A 12,603-nucleotide genomic window follows, 5' to 3' on the forward strand; every position below is an offset into this window, starting at 1 on the left:
TATATATATATATATATATATATATATATATATATATATATATATATATATATATTACAGTATATTATAAATTATATTATATATGTATATTATATATATATATAATATATACAGTATAAATATATATATATATAAATATATTATATATATATATATATATATATATATATATATATATATATATATATATGTATATATATATATATATATATATATATATATATATATATATATATATATATATATATACAGTATATACGATATTTACAATATGTATACTACTTACCTTCTGAATATAGTTCTCACTCTTGTATCCCTGACGCTGTCTAAACTAATCTTCCAAAGGTAGACGTACTTGCTTCCATTTTTTTCAGTATAAGAATATGCCGCACTATAAGCTGACATTGTTCCAGTTTTTTAACAACACTTACAGGAATATTGTATGAGTGGCAATTCTTTTAAGTTCATTTCTTCTAGTAAGGGCAACATTGATAGATTTCAAACTTAGTCTGTTTCTTAGCCCTCTCTCTCTCTCTCTCTCTCTCTCTCTCTCTCTCGTACAATATTAAGCTGGATTAAGCCTATCCGTTTCTGTATTTGAATGCGGCAAGGATACTATACTAATACCCAGCTCTTGTAACTCCTAAAATGGAATACTGTAATTCTGGGTTTATCTATGTAGTTTCATACTTCGATCCAGAACGTTGCTGTTGACAACTATTCTCGCCATGGGACTTTTGATAAATTGCGCCTCGTACTTTCAATTTCCTCAATATGTTCAGCACTGCAGCCAAGTAGTTCTTTATCTGGTTTAAGCTGTTGTGGCTGAGGATACAATGGTGGATGGGCAACGATTAGGAGGAGGAGGAGAGGAAATAAAACCCGTTGCATGTACTGTAGTTATGTTCTGCAGTGGATTTTCTTTACATGATTAAAGCAACCAAACAGTACTTTGTGTTGAATACTTTAATAAATGGTTTTTTCATAGAATATTGAACTTTTTAAATTTCTGGAGGAAATCAGCTAAAAAAGATCCGCTGAACTGAGTTAAAAACCGGCTAAATTTCCCGCAGTCCGCAATAGCATTTTAATCCGGCTAAATGGGTGTCCTTATCCGCTAGAATTGGCGGATTTCCGCTAATTAGGCAACACTGGTCCCGGCCTCAGACCAGTAACTTTGCTCAGTTGTAACCATAGGTTATAGGGTAGCCTACCTTCCTGGGGCAGAGTTGCTAATTTGCATTTTTTTTTTTATTTCTTGTGTCCCTATGATATCGGGCCAGTGCTATGACTATCGGTAGATTTACTCCTTAAATCTGTGAAGAGATATGCTATAGATTTAAGGTTTCGTCCTTGGAGTTGTGACTAAGAAACGTACCATATGTTCTTTGAAGTTTGTTGAATCCTTTCATTTTGGTGGAAAGATTTCGTTCGTTACTCACCCTTATGGCATTTTATCATCATCACTTTTATCTCGTGCACTGCCTTCATCTATTTTCTATTAATCAGTATCTAATTTTTTTTTTATTTAATAACGTTTTCCTAGGGTAAAATGACATTTTGATTGAAGCAACTTCGTGTTGCTAACCAAGTCTGTATAAGAAACAATCTGACCGATGTGTTTTTTCTGGCTTGGGTACAATGACGTATGCTGACGACGTGAAACGTACCTACCATGCTCTTCTTAGATCTCTCTCTCTCTCTCTCTCTCTCTCTCTCTCTCTCTCTCTCTCTCTCCTCTTATTAGAATTTGCAAAGTCATCCCATGCTGTTGCGTACCTTACTAGTTTTTTTTTTCCATTGTCTTGAAAATTACAGTAAAGGAAGACGAAGCTACGGTGTCACTGAACCAATACCAAGTAAACTTTGGTCAGTTCCACGATTTTTCATTTTGCATTCTTCAGCTTAAGCCTGTGAGCCAAAATTTCAGTTATATTGTTGACGTCATGGTTGCCATCGAAGCTACCGCGTTGTTGAAATAAAAGCCACCGAACGTGCTAAGGCTTAAGGTAGAGCTTATTGGCAGCAATAAGTGGATGTTAGATCAGTGACACGGAGTTTTCTCTCAGAGAAGCCAGAATTACAAGGAAGATGTTTGTTCCCTCAAGATTAGGCCAGCCTGGGCATGGGGATGGGTTCGGGATCTTGCTCCTGGGCAGCCCGTAACCAAAGAATGCGCATTCAGACCTTCAGGAAGCTCTGACGAATGAAACTTCAACAGCAACAGCTGCGTCAAGAATAATGCGAGACGATAATTACCTCCTATTTGTCTGTAGATGTTTGGTTAAATTGGCAAAAAAAAGAAAATATTTAAATAAAAATTTTAGTACAGTGGCCTCTTCAGACAGAGGTCCTGCGCAAGAAAAATCTATGGGAAAAGCTGGCGTTATTTCTGCTCCATACAAGCTTCGTCAAGGACATGCCTTAAGTAGTCAGCGATTTTTCAAGGCGGAGAAAAATTTATTTTTTTATTTTTACTTTTTTTAACATTCGTAGATAAAGTTGACCGCAGGGATCCCACTTTGCACTTGGTCCCTCTTATAATTAGTATAAAAGATATTATCCACTTTAGCATAGCCTACACTAAAACTGTTACGACAATTACAGCTACTACTCGTTGAAGTAAGTTTGGTAGGACAGAGCTCCTGCTTCATATTCTGTCGCTGAATTTCGTAACATTTTTATTCTTCCGCAGTGGCTTGATAGACATTCTTTTCCTCGTTTTTTTCATCATCCGAAGGGCTCGTAGTCATTCTCCAACTCTACTTCCGATACAAGAAAGCATTCTTCCCTTTCAACAGATTACCTATAAGTTTTTCAAAAATGTTAATGACCAACAACAACTTTTGTTCTGATAGTTGAAGTATCACCTTCATCCTGTGGTGACTCCTGGGTTGGTATGTTCCTTGCCAAGTCTTTCTGTTAAAACACCAGCAGTTTATTCCCTCTGGGCGGCAGAAATGATTATGTTACTTATCCTTATCAGTCAAAGGATGAGAAACGTCTAGTAGCCTTTATCTTTTCTCATGGCAAAGTACTTTCCAATCAACGTCACTGTCGTGTCACACAATATATTTAGCCCACCTGGTTTACTCAAAAACACTGCATTCGTATTCCCTATCAAAGCCAAGAGTTGATCATTTGAACGAGGTTCAGATATTCCGTGTTTCCAGAGGCCAGGTCAAAATGCTTCTTGGAGATTGCTTATTGTCTTTATATGCTGTTCTCTTGTTACTTTACTTTTCTTTCGCTTAGATTTTAAAGCATCGGGGGCATTAAGTCTCAGAAAAAAATTCTTTATCGATTACAAGTCTAGTGTAAGCTGCTTTGAGTACACCTATTCCAGTAAGGGACTAGTGCCCTATATTCATATCTTCATCTATACACCACCATAAATCACACCTTCATCAGGTTTGAAGAACACGTACATAACACATATAAGATAAGTATATTCTCAAGCATAAGCGCTACTCTATATGAAAAAAAGATGTAAATATTGATTAATGAAACTATGACGCAACAGGCATCATAATGTGGAATCGTGGATACGTTTAAAAGGAAACTAAAGGGAAGTTAGCCGGAAGAGCTGATGGAGACCGAGAAGTGGTAAAATATAGGCAAGGATGATGATGATGATGGAGAAAGAGGGAAATGAATTACGTTAACGACATAGCAACATTGCGAAGAAGACTGCCATTAGAAAGCTATTGTTTAATGAAGACGACATAAAGAAGAAAAATGTCAAACCATCTTTTGAATAGATTTGTTATAAAAGAATTTATAACTCAGAACTGAATGACACAGAAATGTCTCCCGAGGATTTAGCTAAAGCATACGAGTATACTGGGATATCCGGCCGTGCCTGTGGAGAATTTTCTTACAAATCGTTGATGTTACGAGAGGTTGCGCAAGAGCATTCTCTTTCTCCCCTGCGATGGCGTCAAAGGAATGGCATATGAAGTGCATTGTATGTGATTACGCAATTGATGTTCAAGAAAAGGTTTACTCTAAATTAAACGTTAATTCGTCTACTTTGCTTGCGACGTTGATGGGCTTACGCCACCTTAAATAACATATAAGAAGTCAGTTGGTATTGTAGTGTATCACACAAACATACAATTTTATATTATATATATATATATATATATATATATATATATATATATATATTATATACATATATATTTATATTATATATATATATATATATGACTATTTATCACATCACCGTGATTCATATACAATCAGAAAGCTACAAACGTCCTTTAATATCAATTCACTCTACCTCAGAAACAATATATATTCATATATGTTACCGAAGGGGAATTTTTTGTTGATAATAAGTCCACCGTCCCGTGGGGTCGAACCAGCGACGGACGAGGAATCAGGACTACAGTGACGCACTAACGAAATCGGCCACAAGAGGGTATAAGTGAATAACATCTCATCAACTCACCCGTCGAACTCAGGTGTTTTGCGTTTGGAGACGATATCCACCCACCTCTGCCATGTTGACCGTGTAGTGCGTTTGTCGCACGTAGCCATATTATGACTATTTATCACATCACCGTGATTCATATACAATCAGAAAGCTACAAACGTCCTTTAATATCCAATTCACTCTACCTCGGAAATAATATATTTTCATATATGAGGGCGGCGTAAACAAGGTGGCAAGCGCCACCGCGGCCGAACTGGTTTTTATTGTGAGCGAGCAGCTAAAGTACAGCACTATCCTGTACACACACTTTGTCCCCCTTATGTTACTGGCAAAAGGTTCGAAAATCCATGCAAAACAAAGGGAAATTTCGCCCTTAGCGAGTTCTCACTGCTACATCATAAGACTCGTGCATAAAAGGAGGCAAGCGGCAACCAGTGGAGGTGCGTGGGTGGATGTTTTGTTTTATAATATTTTCATGGAAATTTTACTCAGATATGTTATAATAATAATTTTAGAGCATTATTAGGATAAATATTTTAGGTTGTTTTCACAAAAACATGCTTTAATTGCCGTATGAAAACATTTTCATTGTGTTCATTAACACTTTACAATCTTACATTACCTCACTTTTGTGGTTGTGGCCGCTAAATGACAAAACATACTATAATGATTTTTGCATATGTAATAGGCGAATAAATTTCCTTTAAAATGAGGTATGATTCATAGAAATCGTTTGGCTGGTTTTTCTTTTATAAGTGTTTTCATAGTTGGCAAACTTTAAATGCGTTTTATCATTTTTAAAAAACGGCGCTTAACACCTTATTACACTGTTTCATATGTTACCGAAGGGAATTTTTGTTGATAATAAGTCCACCGTCCCGTGGTTGAACCAGCGACGGACGAGGAATCAGGACTACAGTGACGCACTAACGAAATCGGCCACAAGAGAGGTATAAGTGAATAACATCTCCATCAACTCACCCGTCGAACTCAGATGTTTTGCGTTTGGAGACGATATCCACCCACCTCTGCCATCTTGACCGTGTAATCGCGTTTGCTGAGCCGTGACTATTTATCACATCACCGTTTCATATACAATCAGAAAGCTACAAACGTCCTTTAATATCCAATTCACTCCACCTCGGAAATAATATATTTTCATATATGTTGCGACTTTTGTTGATAATAAGTCCACATCACCGACCAGCGACAGACGAGGAATCAGGACTACAATCAAACGAAATAGGCTGGCGATCTCCCATCAACTAACCCGTTGAACTCCAATTCACTCTCTGCCATGTTGGCCTGTAGTCGTTTGTCGCACATAATATATTTTCATATCACTGATTCATATACAATCAAAGGGAAACGTTGTTGATAATTCAGTCCACCGTAATATATTTTCATATATGTTACCGAGGTCATAATAAGTCCACCGTCCCGTCAGCGACAGACGAGGAATCAGGACTACAGTGGCGCACTAGCGAAATCGGCCACAAGAGAGGTATAAGTGAATAACATCTCCCATCAACTCACCCATCGAACTCAGGTGTTTTGCGTTTTGGAGACGATATCCACCCACCTCTGCCATGTTGACCGTGTAGTGCGTTTGTGTCGCATAGCCATATTATGACTATTTATCACATCACTGTTTCATATGCAATCGCGTCCTTCAATTCAATTCACTCTACCTCGGAAATAATATATTTTCCATATATATGACTTTTTGTTGATAATAAGTCCACCGTCCTGTGAGGTCAGACAGCGGCGGACAAGTGATTCAAAGAGGTATAAGTATCAACTCACCGTCGAACTCAGATGTTTTCGTTTGGACAATCTGCCATGTTGAAAGCGTACATAATGACTATTTATCATATCAATTCATATACAATCGAAAGCTACAACGTCCTTTAAATAATATACCTCGGAAATAATTTTTTCATATATGTTTGCGAAGGAATTTTGTTGATAATAAGTCCACCGTCCGTTGGAGTCGAACCAGCGATGGACGAGGAATCAGGACTACAGTGACGCACTAACGAAATCGGCCACAAGAGAGTATAAGTGAATAACATCTCCCATCAACTCACCCGTCGAACTCAGGTGTTTTGCGTTTGGAGACGATATCCACCACCTCTGCCATGTTGACCGTGTAGTGCGTTTGTCTGAGGCCATATTATGACTATTTATCACATCACCGTGATTCATATACAATCACCTACAAACGGGAAATAATATATTTTTTGGATATATCCACCCACCGCGGTTTTTGTTGATAATTGTCCACGATCCGTGAAGTGAACTATTTATCACATCATCGAGAATCAAACTAAAAAATCGGCCACAAGATGAAAATATAAGTGAATAACATCTCACCCGTCGAACTCAGGTGTGTAGTCATATTACGCAAGACAAACTATTTATCACACACGGCCAACATGGCAGAGGTGGGTGGATATCGCCTTCAAACGCAAAACACCTGAGTTCGACGGGTTGATGGGGTATGTTATTCACTTATACCTCTTTGTACCATGTTGAGTCCTGATTCCTCGTCCGTCGCTGGTTCAACCTCACGGGGGACGGTGGACTTATTATCAACAAAAATTCCCTTCGGTAACATATATGAAAATATATTATTCGAGGTAGAGTGAATTGGATATTAAAGGACGTTTGTAGCTTTCTGATTGTATATGAATCACGGTGATGTGATAAATAGTCATAATATGGCACAAACGACACCACACGGTCAACATGGCAGAGGTGGGTGGATATCGAAACGCAAAACACCTGAGTTCGACGGGTGAGTTGATAGGAGATGTTATTCATTATACCTCTCTTGTGGCCGATTTCGTTAGTGCGTCACTGTAGTCCTGATTCCTCGTCCGTCGCTGGTTCGAACACGAGACGGTGGACTTATTATCAACAAAAAATTCCCCTTCGGTAACATATATGAAAATATATTATTTCCGAGGTAGAGTGAATTGATATTAAAGGACGTTTGTAGCTTTCTGATTGTATATGAATCACGGTGATGTGATAAATAGTCATAATATGGCTACGTATGACAAACGCACTCACACGTCAACATGGCAGAGGTGGGTGGATATCGTCTCCAAACGCAAAACACCTGAGTTCGACGGGTGAGTTGATGGGAGATGTTATTCACTTATACCTCTCTTGTGGCCGATTTCGTTAGTGCGTCACTGTAGTCCTGATTCCTCGTCCGTCGCTGGTTTGACCTCACGGGACGGTGGACTTATTATCAACAAAAAAATTCCTTCGGTAACATATATGAAAATATATTATTTCCGAGGTAGAGTGAATTGATATTAAAGGACGTTTGTAGCTTTCTGATTGTATATGAATCACGGTGATGTGATAAATAGTCATAATATGGCTACGCGTGCGACAAACGCACTACACGGTCAACATGGCAGAGGTGGGTGGATATCGTCTCCAAACGCAAAAACACCTGAGTTCGACGGGTGAGTTGATGGGAGATGTTATTCACTTATACCTCTTGTGGCCGATTTCGTTAGTGCGTCACTGTAGTCCTGATTCCTCGTCCGTCGCTGGTTCGACCCCACGGGACGGTGGACTTATTATCAACAAAAATTCCTTCGGTAACATATATGAAAATATATTATTTCCGAGGTAGAGTGAATTGGATATTAAAGGACGTTTGTAGCTTTCTGATTGTATATGAATCACGGTGATGTGATAAATAGTCATAATATGGCTACGTGAGAAAAACGCACTACACGGTCAACATGGCAGAGGTGGGTGGATATCGTCTCCAAACGCAAAACACCTGAGTTCGACGGGTGAGTTGATGGGAGATGTTATTCACTTATACCTCTTTGTGGCCGATTTCGTTAGTGCGTCACTGTAGTCCTGATTCTCGTCCATCGCTGGTTCGACCCCACGGGACGGTGGACTTATTATCAACAAAAAAATTCCCCTTCGGTAACATATATGAAAATATATTATTTCCGAGGTAGAGTGAATTGATATTGAAGGACGTTTGTAGCTTTCTGATTGTATATGAATCACGGTGATGTGATAAATAGTCATAATATGGCTCGTGCGACAAACGCACTACACGGTCAACATGGCAGAGGTGGGTGGATATCGTCTCCAAACGCAAAACACCTGAGTTCGACGGGTGAGTTGATGGGAGATGTTATTCACTTATACCTCTCTTGTGGCCGATTTCGTTAGTGCGTCACTGTAGTCCTGATTCCTCGTCCGTCGCTGGTTCGACCCCACGGGGCGGTGGACTTATTATCAACAAAAAATTCCCCTTCGGTAACATATATGAAAATATATTATTTCCGAGGTAGAGTGAATTGATATTAAAGGACGTTTGTAGCTTTCTGATTGTATATGAATCACGGTGATGTGATAAATAGTCATAATATGGCTACGTCGACAAACGCACTACACGGTCAACATGGCAGAGGTGGGTGGATATCGTCTCCAAACGCAAAACACCTGAGTTCGACGGGTGAGTTGATGGGAGATGTTATTCACTTATACCTCTCTTGTGGCCGATTTCGTTAGTGCGTCACTGTAGTCCTGATTCCTCGTCCGTCGCTGGTTCGACCCCACGGGACGGTGGACTTATTATCAACAAAAAATTCCCCTTCGGTAACATATATGAAAATATATTATTTCCGAGGTAGAGTGAATTGGATATTAAAGGACGTTTGTAGCTTTCTGATTGTATATGAATCACGGTGATGTGATAAATAGTCATAATATGGCTACGTGCGAGAAACGCACTACACGGTCAACATGGCAGAGGTGGGTGGATATCGTCTCCAAACGCAAAACACCTGAGTTCGACGGGTGAGTTGATGGGCGATGTTATTCACTTATACCTCTCTTGTGGCCGATTTCGTTAGTGCGTCACTGTAGTCCTGATTCCTCGTCCATCGCTGGTTCGACCCCACGGGACGGTGGACTTATTATCAACAAAAAAATTCCCCTTCGGTAACATATATGAAAATATATTATTTCCGAGGTAGAGTGAATTGGATATTAAAGGACGTTTGTAGCTTTCTGATTATATATATATATATATATATATATATATATATATATATATATATATATATATATGTATGTATATATATATATATATATATATATATATATATATATATATATATATATATATATATATATATAATGGGAAGGCATGCACTTCTTATTAACTGTCTGTTGTACTGCTTGCTTTCACTTCCGTAGGAACAAGTTGTTCGATATTTAACTATGCTGGAACTTCACTTATCGTGCTCAGATGTCGGCTATCTTTCAATATTTCATAAGTTCTTCTTTTATTAATTTTGGTTAAATGAAATTTATGTTTCCCCTTAATTATATTTATTTAGTCTTTAAACTGTATAACTTTTCCACCTTTCAATGGGTAGCAATGACCGAGTCTTTATCTTAAAAGGCACATCGTAAAATTCGTGGACTTAGAATTTCACTTGTACTATGGGCATTCAGAAATTTTATAAGTTCACAAGTCTGTTCGAGCTTTCAGTCACCTCTCCACACATCTCGCACACTCACTGCCCTGATGCCTTTTGCTAACTAACTCTGCTTCCAGAGCCTTCGTATATATGGGTATGGGTTCGATGCCTAAATCTGGTATAATTTTCCCTAGTTTCGTCCAGATGGGCTCCCCTTTTCCATTAATGATTCACGTTTAATTGTCTATGCAATTCGTTCAACGGTTGTTATCGAGTTAACGTTATGGTGTGCGAGAGGTCACCGGGCGAGGTCAAGATCTAAATTAGTTCATCTTTTTGCCCAGCGCAGTTCGGGTAGACACTTTTGAGTCACTGGCGACGAACGGTTAAACTCGGCATCTGTTATCACTTAGTTTCGTTAACGTCTTTTCTGTTTTTGCTCGCTGTCTTTATCAGTGATTTTCTGTATGCCCTTGTGCGTATATCAAAGTATTTAGTTTATTCAATTATAGACTCGTTTCTATTATAATCTCGGCCAGCTACCCAGCTGACTCCGGCAGCTCTAGCTAAACTAAGGCAAAATTAATATATCTACGAGGACTCCTAACACATGCTTCTTAGGAAAATCACACAACTTATAAAATAACTTTAAAAGCATTAAACTTAATATAAAACAATCATTTCTTCAATCAAATTGAATAAGATATTCAAATGTACTAGCAAAACAAAATAGAATTTGCCATCCAAGTTACATAGTTATTACTCAGTCCTCAGTCCTGTGTTATTTAGGTGGATATTGCCCTATTATTTATGAAATTGACGAATAAATATTTTTCTTCCTCTCTTCTCTTCTCTTCTCTTCTCATGACGATAAAGTCATAGTGTTTCTTGGTTGACTATGCGAAGGGGGATGAAGACTTGACGTTTACCTTCACGATCTCGTACTTCTTGAAACGTCCTGGAGGAATATCCTTGTGTAATTGTATGTGTCTATAAGTGTACTATGTGTTTATGCAAACTCATATGATGAGTTTTGTATGTTCATTATTCAACACAAAAGTTATGATTGGCAACTCTACTAAAGGAAGTGGTAAGAGATTAGTATTCGTAAATTTTTTTTCTCTACATTTACTGTAACAATAGTTAGTAAGTTTTCATTAATTAAAATCTTTTAAACAAGTGAATAAGGTGTGTTGTTATTGCAACAAATTCTGAATTAATGGTAAAAAGAATTTTCTTTACTGAAATGATTTAATATCTAGGAAATTCCTTCTTAAGGATAATAGTCATTCTTGATTAGAAAACTAAGATATTGTTCAATTCCTTGAAATGATTACATTACATTTTAAAATTTACGTACAATCCCTCGTTTCCTAAATACTCCCCTTTATAGCCAAATAAAAAGTAAATTCGAAGTTAGAGCTCTTAACCCCAAATTTTGCTACAAAACCAACTAATCAAAGTAAGATTTGCAACAATATAAAAAAAGTTTATTCCTAAGTCAGCCGATGAAGGTAAACTTAGCAATAAAGAAATCAAATACAGGGAATAATAGGATGATTTGTGGGTTTGTTCTTATTATTACTGAAATGTGACTTCTGTTTCTTAGGTTATACCTAGTTTTTCCTTCTGAAATTTTTTATTTTTGTTCTTCAGTCATTTCTGGTTCTTTGACTTCTTTAGTTCTCTTGACTTTGTCTTTATTTATCCAAAATCCCTCATCTTCTAATGATTCAGCATATGTGGAAGGTATTTGGTTGTTTATTCTTGTCACTTTCACTTTTTGTCTCTTGTATATCTATGACTCTGTACGGACCTGTGAATTTAGTGGCTAACTTATAATTAATTCCACTTCTTACTTCCTTCTTGATGTAAACTTCATCCCCCACCTTGTAATCTACTGGCTTTAACCCTTCTTGATGTTTGTCGATCATGATCTTCTGGGCTTCTTCTAGATTCTTGTGTAACTGTTTATGAATTACCTTGAAATTACTAATTCTTATCTTCATGATATCTTCAGAATAATTTGGCTGTATTGGCTGATTCAGCCATGCATATGGTAATCTTGGTTCATATCCCATCAAAGCTTTTATGGGTGTTGCTTGAGTACTGGAATGATTTCTAGCATTTAATGGCAATTGGACTAAAGGTAAATTGATATCCCATTCAGGATCCTGTCCTACTGTATGCCTTAATGCATCTAGAACCTTTCTGTTATTTCTTTCTACTAAACCATTGCTAGCTGGATGATTTGGTTGTATTGTTACTTTCTCTACCTTGAATGCATCACAAATTTCTTGTACTAATGAATTATTGAATTCGGTACCATTGTCAGATATTATAAGCTGTGGGGCGGAATATCTACGAAAGATTTTGTCAAAGAGAGCGACTGCACATTCTTTAGCTCCCTTTCCTGTTATTGGTATTAGTTCTGTGTATCTGGTAAGTGCATCTATACACACTAGTATATTCTTATTCCCCTTACTCATAGTATGCAAGTTAGTTATGAGATCTATTGCTACTCTTTGAAATGGAGTTTGTGGAATGGGGTACTTCCCTAGAGGTACTTCTTTATCTGTTCTTCCTTTATAACTGTTACAAGTATTGCAGCTTTTCACATAGTTGCTAACATCCTTGTAAATTCCCTTCCAGTGGAAAGATCCTTTAATTAATCTAACTGTT

This window comes from Macrobrachium rosenbergii, chromosome 49, assembly GCF_040412425.1.
Source record: "Macrobrachium rosenbergii isolate ZJJX-2024 chromosome 49, ASM4041242v1, whole genome shotgun sequence".
NCBI classification, from domain to species: domain Eukaryota; kingdom Metazoa; phylum Arthropoda; class Malacostraca; order Decapoda; family Palaemonidae; genus Macrobrachium; species Macrobrachium rosenbergii.